Below are 12,106 nucleotides of genomic sequence, written 5' to 3'. Positions count from 1 at the left end.
TTATTAGACTTCGTTTTTGATGACCTTGGCAGTTTTGAGGAGTTCTCATCAGGTATTTTGCAGAATATCACTCAATTTGGTTTTGTCTGATGTGTTTCTCATGATTAGCTGGAGTTATGGGTTTTAGGAGGAAGACCTCAGAGGTAAATTACCATTCTAGCCACATCATATGAAAGGGTCATGCTGTCATCATGCCTTAGCATTGTTGATGTTAACCTTAATTAACTGGCTGAGATAGTGTTTATCAGGTGTCCCCATTATAAAGTCACTTTTTTCCCCCCATGCATACTCTACTTTTTGGAAGGAAGTCATTATGTACAGCGCATACCTAAGGGGTTGGAAGTTGTGTGCCACCTCCTTAAGAGGGAAAAAAATCTATAAAAAGTATTTGGAATTTCTCTATATGGGATATTTGTCTGTTCTCTCCCATTAATTTATTTCAGTATGGTCTCATGGATTTTTGAAATACTTTGAGTTAAAATGCCATACTACATTGTTCATTTTGTTGTTCAAACTGTTTCTGCTTTGGCCATTGGGAGCTCTTTCAGTACTTTGACGTTACCACAGTGTTGTGGTTTTTGTTTTTGTTTTTAGCATTTCCTTATATTCTGGCACTACAAGATGCTCTAGGCTCATCTATTATTTTTCCTGTTCCATTCCTAGAATCAGCCATTTCTCTAAGAAGCTCTGGTTCCTTTTCTTGGGAGATGATATTAGAAATCAAGATTTGGGCATTGAGTATGCTCATTGCTCCAGAAGACTCGTTATTTTCAGGCCTTCTCAGCTGACAAAGCAAGAAAATATGTGTGTGTACTAAAACACGTATAATACATGTCCATATCTATAAATATTTCCACATGTACCATTTGTATCTCTAACAAACTAAACATGAGTTCATACTAATAGACAAATTCTTAGATAATCACAACCTTCCGAGACTAAACCAGGAAGAAATAGAAAACATAAACAGACCAATCACAAGCACTGAAATTGAGACTGTGATTAAAAATCTTCCAACAAACAAAAGCCCAGGACTAGATGGCTTCACAGGCGAATTCTATCAAACATTTAGAGAAGAGCTAACACCTATCCTTCTCAAACTCTTCCAAAATATAGCAGAGGGAGGAACACTCCCAAACTCATTCTACGAGGCCACCATCACTCTGATACCAAAACCAGATGAAGATGTCACAAAGAAAGAAAACTACAGGCCAATATCACTGATGAACAGAGATGCAAAAATCCTCAATACTAGCAAACAGAATCCAACAGCACATTAAAAGGATCGTACACTATGATCAAGTGGGGTTTATCACAGGAATACAAGGATTCTTCAATATACGCAAATCAATCAATGTGATACACCATATTAAAAAATTGAAGGAGAAAAACCATATGGTGATCTCAATAGATGCAGAGAAAGCTTTTGACAAAATTCAACACCCATTTATGATAAAAAACCCTCCAGAAAGTAGGCTTAGAGGGAACTTTCCTCAACATAATAAAGGCCATATATGACAAACCCACAGCCAACATCATCCTCAATGGTGAAAAACTGAAATCATTTCCACTAAGATCAGGAAAAAGACAAGGTTGTCCACTCGCACCACTCTTATTCAACATAGTTTTGGAAGTTTTAGCCATAGCAATCAGAAAAGAAAAAGAAATAAAAGGAATCCAAATCAGAAAACAAGAAGTAAAGCTATCACTGTTTGCAGATGACAAGATACTCTATGTAGAGAATCCTAAAGATGCTACCACAAAACTACTAGAGCTAATCAATAAATTTGGTAAAGTAGCAGGATACAAAATTAATGCACAGAAATCTCTTGCATTCCTATACACTAATGATGAAAAATCTGAAAGTGAAATTAAGAAAACACTCCCATTTGCCACTGCAACAAAAAAAATAAAGTATCTAGGAATAAACCTACCTAAGGAGACAAAAGACCTGTATGCAGAAAATTATAAGACACTGATGAAAGAAATTAAAGATGATACAAAATGATGGAGAGATATACCATGTTCTTGGATTGGAAGAATCAACATTGTGAAAATGACTCTACTACCCAAAGCAATCTACAGATTCAATGCAATCCCTATCAAACTACCCATGGCATTTTTCACAGAACTAGAACAAAAAATTTCACAATTTGTATGGAAACATAAAAGACCCCAAATAGCCAAAGCAATCTTGAGAAAGAAAAACGGAGCTGGAGGAATCAGGCTCCCTGACTTCAGACTATACTACAAAGCTACAGTAATCAAGACAGTATGGTACTGGCACAAAAACAGAAATATAGATTAATGGAACAGGATAGAAAGCCCAGAGATAAACCCACACACATATGATCACCTTATCTTTGATAAAGGAGGCAACGATATACAGTGGAGAAAAGACAGCCTCTTCAATAACTGGTGCTGGGAAAACTGGACAGCTACATGTAAAAGAATGAAATTAGAACACTGCCTAACACCATACACAAAAATAAACTCAAAATGGATTAAAGACCTAAATGTAAGGCCAGACACCATCAAACTCTTAGAAGCAAACATAGGCAGAACACTCTCTGACATAAATCACAGCAAGATCCTTTTTGACCCACCTCCTAGAGAAATGGACATAAAAACAAAAATAAACAAATGGGACCTAATGAAACTTCAAAGCTTTTGCACAGCAAAGGAAACTATAAACAAGATGAAAAGACAACCCTCAGAATGGGAGAAAATATTTGCAAATGAAGCAACTGACAAAGGATTAATCTCCAAAATCAAAGACAAGGCAGTGCAACTCAACCAGAGTAGTAAAAAGAAAAAAAGAATTTTAACAAGTGATGATAGCTTAAGGAACTTATGCAACAATACTAATTGAATGAAGATTTGCATCATAGGGCTCCCAGAAGGAGGAGAAAGAGACAAAGGAGCAGAAATCTTATGTGAGGAAATAATGACTGAAAACTTCTTAAACCTGGGGAAGGAAACAGACATCCAGATCCAGGAAGCCCAGACAGTTCCAAATAAGAGGAACCCAGAGAGACCCACACCAAGACACATTATAATTAAAATGTCAAAAGATAAAGAGAAGGAGAGAACATTAAAAGCAGGAAGAGAAAAGTAACTTGTTATATACAAGAGAACCCCTTTAAGACTAGCAGCAGATTCTTCAGCAGAAACTTTGCAGGCCAGAAGGAGTGGCCTGATTATTAAAAGTGATGAAAGAAAGAACTTCCAATCAAGAATACTCTACCTAGTAAGGTATCATTCAATAGAGAAGAGGAGATGAAAAGTTTTCCAGACAAGCAAAAGCTAAAGGATTTCATCACCTCCTAACTGGTCTTGCAAGAAATGTTAAACAGATTTCTTTGAGTTGACAAGAAAGGGCGCTAACTAGTAACCTATGAAAGAATAAATCTCACTGGAAAGGCAAATATATAGTTAAGGTAGTGAATTAATCACTTTTAAAGCTAGTAGAAAGGATAAAAGACAAAAGTAGTAAAAATAGCTATGTTTACAATAATTAATTAAGGAATACACAAGGTAAAATGTGACATCGATTGTTTGCATACAAGTATGTATGCTTACTTTAGCCTTAAATTTAATTGTTTAAATTTAGACATTTGAAAGTGTGGTTTAAATGGGCTAAAGGATACAGAAATGTTATTTAACCGCAAAGTCTAGATTAAGATCCTGACGTAGAAGTGTGGTGGTACTGGATTGCACTGAATACTTTTCATTACATGCCGCTCTCTGACATGCTGTTTTTTCTTCTAATCCAATCAGTTTCCTAAGTAAGGGCTTTGAAATAAACTTATTTCTTAACATAATTCACTTAAGTTGGGGGCTTTGAAATAAGTGAATTATGATCAAGTAGTGATTCTCCCCACTCTCATACAGAAGGCCTTAATAATTTAAATCTAATAAATCTTTTTTTTTCAGAAAATATGAGCATTGTTAATCTTACTTAAAATTAGCCCATATTTTATTCTAAAAGTAAGACTGAGCTCCACAGCACTAACACAAATATATTACAACTAACATTCTAATCTAATGAACAGAACCATTTTGTGGTTCTATTACTTCCAAACATAAAGATTTAATTTTTTTGTATGGTTAAATATAGACCCTCAGAGTGTTCCTTGGATAATTCCTTATATTCTAATTCATTATCAAACTATCACAACTGACTGTGTTGTGGAACTTACGAAGTTTAAAACTGTACTTTTAATCTCTACTGTGTTTAATAAGCATTTATTGAGCAATTATTATGTTCAGAGTGTTACAGATCATCTTTGCCTTTAAGGGCTCACATTATATTTGGATTAACAGCACACTTGTAAGTACAGAGAAAAATAAAGAACAATACGGGGAGAAGGTGCCAAAAGCCAAGAGTACATCAGGTCGTATGTTCTAAAGCAACTCAGAGGAAGGAGATAACCATGCTTCATAGAAGAAGAAAGGAGCATCCTATTTTGCCCTTAAATACAGTTAACTTTACCAGTGCTTTCTATGTAATGAACATTGTGCAAAGCTATCCACCACTTTTTATTACCTTGAGAGAAATACAGAAAAACAGAGATTGGACATGACTCTTATAGCCAAATGTGAGCTAAGTAGCAGACTAGAAAAGCAGTCTATCAAGAGCATGATTTTCAAATAACAGACCAGTAAAAATAAAGATCAAACAAAATTGTATACAAGAAAGCTCAGTATGGGACATAAACACGGATCTAGTTGTCAGGGACATTGGGGTTCGATCTGAACATCCATTTGTTGTTCAGATATACCACAGGGGAAAACTATTTCACCTTACGTTTCTCATTGCCCTCGTGTGTTACGTTTTCAGCTCTAAAATACCACGGTTCAACAGTAAATCACTAGAGGTTTTGATTGGGGAGAGGGACATGAAAAAGAAATGGCAAACATATATGGTGGAGGAGGGAGTCTGGAGGGAAAGAGAACAATTAGTAGAAAATTGTAATACGTCATGCTTAAAGAACAGTTTAGCTTATGATGGTGTGCTTTATTTAATATCCTGTTAACGTACGTTTTCTTCAATGGACATTTTCTGATGCTGTTTACGATTTGAGATACATAAAGTTCATATTTTAGTTTGTCTCTTCAGTTTCACAACTCTGTATTTTTAAACAAGTTGACCTTAATTTTAATTGTGAAACATCTTTGTTCTCCTTTATAATAGCCTAGCCTACTTTCCATCCAACGGATACTTACAGTTGAATTTTAGATCACTGTAGTTTTATTATTTTGCCTACTTCTTTGAAACCACCCTATACTTTTAAATACAATCCCATTTTTTTCTATTTCTTTTTTTATTGTTTCTAGGTTTTCACAAAGATAACGTGAATAAAGAACTACGTATGAATTACATACAAAACAGACATTGCTTAACAAATATGTATCAATGTGCCCGAATTTTGGTTTTGCTTTATAAACTGTTTAAAATGGTTATAATTTATACTTCACTATTAATTATTAATTTTTTTTGAATTTTTATTTTTTATACAGCAGGTTCTCATTAGTTATCCATTTTATACATATTTGTGTAGATATGTCAATCCCAATCTTCTTTTTTTTTTTGCGGTACGCGGGCCTCTCGCTGCTGTGGCCTCTCCCATTGCGGAGCACAGGCTCCGGACGACCAGGCTCAGCGGCCATGGCTCACGGGCCCAGCCGCTCCGCGGCATGTGGGATCCTCCCGGACCGGGGCACGAACCCGCGTCCCCTGCATCGGCAGGCGGACTCTCAACCACTGCGCCACCAGGGAAGCCCAATCCCAATCTTCTTAATTTCCCTAATGAATTCCTTTGAACTGATTTCTTTGTTTTAACTTTGAACTGATTTCTTTGTTTTAACTTTATTCATTCCAGATAATAAAATACCATCTGTTTCTTATCATTTTATTAAAGATGCTTTGTATTTAAAATCACCAAACAATCCTTCCCTGTTTATCATGATTCTGTGCATTAAAAAAAAAAAATATTCCAGTTATTCCCCAGAAGGTAGAGCATTTTGTGAATTCATAACTCAGAAAACATATAGAAAATTAAGCCCCACTTAAGTCACTTGTTTTCTATCTAGTGTTTAGGCTGTTAAGTTGGTAAATAATCTGTCCTCTATTTCTACAACAGGGGTAAGTAACTTTTTTTTTCTGGGAAGGAATAAAGAGGAAGCATTTTAGGTTTTGTGAGCTATATGGTCTCTGTTGCAACTACTCGATCCTGCCATTGCAGAATGAAAGCAGCCACAGACAATACACAGAATGGGTGTGGGTGTAGGTCCAATAATACTTTAGTCTGTCACCTTTTTAAAATAGATTTGGTCCACAATTTGCCGATCCCTATTCTACAATATCAAATATTTCATAATTTTTTCTGTAAATATTATTTCCTGTTTCAAAATAAAATGAGAAAATGTTTACCCATGAAATTATTTTTATATTATAAACGTGAAAATTGTATTACTAGTATAATTTAGCACTCTCATATATCAGACATTCTTGCAAAACATGAAGTCATTGCTTGATTTGAAAAAGATTTATTTAATCTTTTACACAATGACAGTTTTACTGTCTAAATGATCAAAATGATAAATATCACTCCTTAGTTTTAGGAGTGAACAAGAAAAAATAAATTTTTTCAGGAGTTGTAAGGCTGAAATTCCACAACTGATTTTGATTGCCTTTCCCTCTAGCATAAACGGGAATGGGAAAGGCTCTGGATCACTTACATGTATATTTCACAAGCCTGGGTGTAGTGGTAGAAACAAACAGAGGTAGTATCTGTACTGGTGAGAGATCATTTTGAGGAAAATGCAGAAGTACAGTCAAGCAAGTTCAAATAAACAAAGAATTCATCATAAAAATATAGGAGAATCACACTGAACAGAAAATTGCAGAAACTATAACTGAGCCTCATGGCGAATATAAAATCATCAAAGATGTATCCTCTCAATTTCTCTTTCTGACCACAGCTTTCCATCTGTGCTTCTTTATTACATCTGTTCCACTGCCCTCTCTGAAGACTGCTCATGTCTGAAAAGTTTTTAATGTTTGCTCCTTCATACATTTGACATGTGCACATTTTCTGGCTTGTCAGATGGTGGATCTTACTTTACCAGATCTTTCCGTGTGGGTGTTCACTGTCTCCCAGCTACAATGACTAGCCCTTAATCAGAGATTCTGATTGCTCGCTGGCTGGCAATGGATTGCCTGGCTTTGAGTTAGTTTCTCCCGGTTCAAAACAGTTATAATCAGAAAGGGTAGCATCATGTGACCTGATGCCAAAATCAAAGCCATTCTAGTTTAAATAAATTTCCTGAGTAGAAGCTGAGGGCAATGAAGGAAAATATACTGACATCTCTACTATACCCTGAGAAATAAGATTCCCACAGTTGGGGGAGTTACTATTCTTGAAATTAAAAGAACTCTTTTAATAGTAGGGTTCATAAGAAAGAACGATTCTTGAACATTAGTCGACAGCTGAGAGACCTGTGTGCTGGGTGGATAAGCACATGATCGTTAAACTTTCCCAGAATGATCACAGACCTAGGGGATGAGAGGGAAGTTGTGATGCAGGGTCAAAATCTTGATTTGAGAGGATGGCGAGGTGCTTAGTAGGTGACAACAAGGAGCAGGCTTTCTTCTGAGAAGATGACATAACGGTGGGGAAGTGACATCGAGGAGAGTGTTGGGGACTGTGAAAAAATAAGTAGCCTACACTTCAGTTTTAAGAGGAAGAGTACCTTAGAGGAGACCTAAGTACATCCAAAGAATCTTCTAGTCATAATAAAGTGGTTTCAGTCCTCTGTAGCTCTTTTTCTTGGACAAACTATCTCATTTCCTGCAAATGCTTTCCCCAACTTACTCATCCTCACTACTACACACACACACTGTATAAAATAAACAACAGGGACCTACTGTATAGCACAGGGAACTATGTTCAATATCCTGTAATAAACTTTAATGGAAAAGAGTCTGAAAAAACATACATGTATAAATAAAACCAACACAACATTGTAAATCAACTCTACTTCAATTTTTAAAAATCCTCAAATTTGGACAGAAATAGACAGAAATAGAGATTATAGACAATTTGTGTAAATCAAAAGAATATCCAAACTGGTAACAGGAATAATGTTAAATTCTTGAACGCTGTACCCCCCAAATCAAGTTATTGAAATAGATCATCAGAATCTGTGTTTTCAAATTCTAGCTACAATTACAGCAATTGAGAGGAAGACGTATGGACTGAAGCTGATAAGACTGTTGAAGCTATTACTAATACTGAATTAACAGAATATTTTGGACGCTGACAAAAATCCTCAGAACCAGAATAAGGATGAAGTGCTAATTTTTTAATCCAAAGACCAGGTCTTATTTTCCATGACTTCTCCTTTGCCATAAAACAATGTTCAGTTTCCCTTATTCTTGATGCTCTCTCCCACAAATTTCATAGACCACAAGTCTTTGAAGTTTCCCCCATCTCTCTGACTTAGCTCTTTAATGGCTTCCTCTGCCTCGTTCTTTTTTAGAATACAGTCATCTCTTGGTATCTACGGGGGATTGATTCCAAAGCAGCCATAGATAGCAAAATCTGCAGATGGTCAAGTCCCTTATATAAAATGGTGTAGTATTCCATATAAACTATGCACATCACCCCGTATAGTTTAAATCACCTCTAGATTATTTATAATACTTAATACAATGTAAATGTTATGTAAATAGTTGCTGGCACATGGAAAATTCAAGTTTTGCTCTATGGAAATTTCTGGATTTTTTTCCCCAAATATTTTCAATCCATGGTTGGTTGAATCTGCAGATACAGGGGGCTGACTGTATTTGCTTTCCCCAGATCCCATGCTTTGTATTTCTTTCCCTCCATCCTTGTTCTCTGAAACAATATCATTGATCATTATGATTTCTTTTCTCTTCTATAGGCTAATAACTCATAAGTCTTTATTTCTAGGCACGATCTTGGTTCTCAATGCCAGAAATATTTAAGTTGTTATTTACTTGCCACTTTTTACCCATTAGAAACCAGAATACTACACTCAATACATTGAATACTAAACTCATTTTTTTGCTCCTATTCTTCTTAGGTTCTGTATCCTGTTTATTGAACTCAGCTTTGTCTCTGTCAATCAAGTCAGAACTCTCAGAGCAACTCTAGACCTCTCCAGCTCTTCCAATGCCACATGTATCCTTGCCAGTTTCCCCTCCTTTAATAGCTGTCAAATCTTCTCCCTGTCTTTATGCTATAGTCACAGCCTAGATCATCAGTCTTGTATCACCTAGAACAGGGATGTCCAACAGAAATATAAGGCAAGCCACATTCATAATTTTAAAAAAATTTTGGTAGCCACATTAAACAAGTTAAAAGGAAACAGATGAAATTACTTTTAATAGTACATTTTGTTTAACTCAATATATTCAAAATATTATCATTTTCAAAACACAGTCAGTATCAAAGATTATTAACAGGATATTTTACATTCTCTATTTAAATTGTTTCATTGACATCCAGTGTATATTTTACACTGGTCGGCACATGTATCTCAATTCTGACTGAGGCATTTCAAGTACTCAGCATCCAAATGTGGCTGGTGGCTACCATATGGATAGCATATATCTAAACTATTGGAATTGCTTCTCCACCTCCAGGCCCATCCTCCACAATACTACTACTGGAGGGACATTTCTAACACGCAAATCTGATCTTTATATTTTATGTTTCATATATTTATCCATGGCTTATAGGACAAAGTAAAACCTTTTCCTGTCTCCCATAATCCTCTATATTCCCATACCTTTGCTCTTTCCTCATTTGTTAAGTCCTGACTCATGTTGCCGTCGAGTTTACTGATCTTCAATCTAGTGACGTTGTATCTCTCTGCAGTTCTTCAAATATTCTTGCTGTTCCCTTTCTCTAGGAGGTTTTATCCTCTTCCTCCTCTTTTCTAAGAACTTCTACTTAACCTACTCATTTATAAAATTATATTCTGTGAAGCCTTCCATGAGCTCTGACTATACTGTGCCTAACAACTCTGTGTTTCTCCATAGTATCTTAATCATTGCTGAAAAAGACCACTTAGAATACTATAGAAAAGTACTTTTTTGGCATGTGCCTTTCGTCTAGGCTTTGAAACTCTTGAGGGCTGAGAGGGTGCCTTAGTTGTCTTTGTACCCCCAGGGTACACAACAGAAGCTCGATAAATCTGGGCAGAAAAACGAAAAACTTTAAGGACATTCTGAGAAATACCTCACCAATTATGAAATCATAGGATTCACAAGTAGCCCGCGATATACCAGTCTCTCAATTTGTGTATTGCATATGGCTTCCCCATCTTCAGGACACAATTCACAACCACAGACTTATTCTGAATTAAATGAGAATGAAGACATGGAGATTCATGGTCTCCCACCAGAATTCTGGAGCCTACTCTAATCCTCACAGGGTACTACACACCCTCTAGAAAGCAACTAAAACATACACATGTACACACAGTTACATTCTATCCAGGCCCTGCTCTGAACATTCCCTACAAACTTTCTCTTGTCTGCCAGCAGCTGCTAAAGACATAAGGCCTCCAACCACCTGTCTCAGAATTGCACAGTCATGTTAACTGGGGTTAGAGAGAGCAGTGTGGGTGAGTTTAGAATATGAATGTCATTTGTGCAATATGCAGATCATCTTTCCAGGGATGGGTGATCAGGCAAGAGTAAAGCCTCCAGTGAGATATTCATCCAGGTATGTCTACACGTTAAAAAAATTCATACAGAGCCCACATAAAGACTAGTAGGCAGAGGGAGAATTCAGCATGCAGGAAGTCTTCTGGGCATGATCCATTCTGTCTCCACTGCTACAATAATATAACAAACAGCCACAAAACTTCAGTGTCAAACAAATATTAACATGAGTTCAGCTCAGGAGTCTGCAGGGATAATCTGATCTGGACTCAACATATCTTGACAGAACTTGTCCCTCTGTCTGTGATAAGCTGCGAGTTGGCTAGGAAGCTCTGCTGACCTTGGTTGGGATCATCAGCATTTCTGGAGGTTGGATGGCTGTTGAATCATCTTAGGAGAGCCTTGGCTGGGATGACGGGACAACTCGGTTTAGCTTCCTGTGTCTCATCCCGCAACAAGCTAGCCCGGGCAAGACCTTCTCATGATGACAGAGGACAGAAAACAGCAAGCAGAAAAACACGAATGCCTTCCAAAAATCTTCTTGCAACGTACTTGCGAACATACTTTTGACTAAAGCAAACACGTGGCCAAGTCCAGCGCCAGAGTTGGAGAATACTACAGGGCATGGGTAGGAGGAGGAATGAATGAATGCAGCCATTAATGCACTAATTCCAACACACAGGAAAGTATATATATAACCAGACCAACTTGAAGGTTGGAAGACAGTTTACTGAAAGTGTACCTGAATTTTTTTGTGTGGAATATGTATTTTAATTTTGATGTTTAAACTTAAAAAATTGTTGGTCCTTCAGGAGGTAACATGGTTCCGCTTTGAGTTGTATCAGCAATGCCCAGACAGAGTAAATGGTCCTGTAAATCTTGGAATACAGAGGAAGTTTAGGCCCAGGCACTACAGTGGAGAAGCCAGGGAAGGAGGTAAGCTGATGAAGCCCTCATTGTGAGCTGAGGCTAAAGTGTGACATCGGTGGTGGTGAGATGTCCCACTCAACCCCCGACTACCTACTCTGATGCCTTTCAGCTCTACTTTAGTAAGCTATGGAATCTTTATGTTGACAGCTCTGAAAAACGAAAAACACTAGCTATTTCCAAGATGAGGAAACATTCATATTTTCTGGATTTTTGTGTATCAATGGAATGTGCCTCTGATGAACGAAAACATAACCCAAATACCATTTGTGCAATTTTCAGAGTAATGTATCTGGAGAAAACGCATCCAGACTCAATAGTAATTTATCCCGAACTTAACTTTGCATGTTTTCCTTTGTAATAGTGTAGATTCTGTGACTGAACATTAATCGAACTTTCACTGAAAGGATTATAACTGGAAATAGGAAAACTAACGACTTGGTGGGTTTTTTCTCCTCGTGGTTATCAGCAGGCAGA

This window comes from Pseudorca crassidens, chromosome X, assembly GCF_039906515.1.
Source record: "Pseudorca crassidens isolate mPseCra1 chromosome X, mPseCra1.hap1, whole genome shotgun sequence".
NCBI lineage: Eukaryota > Metazoa > Chordata > Mammalia > Artiodactyla > Delphinidae > Pseudorca > Pseudorca crassidens.
The sequence above is the reverse complement of the archived record's forward strand: the minus strand, read 5'-3'. Positions refer to the sequence as shown.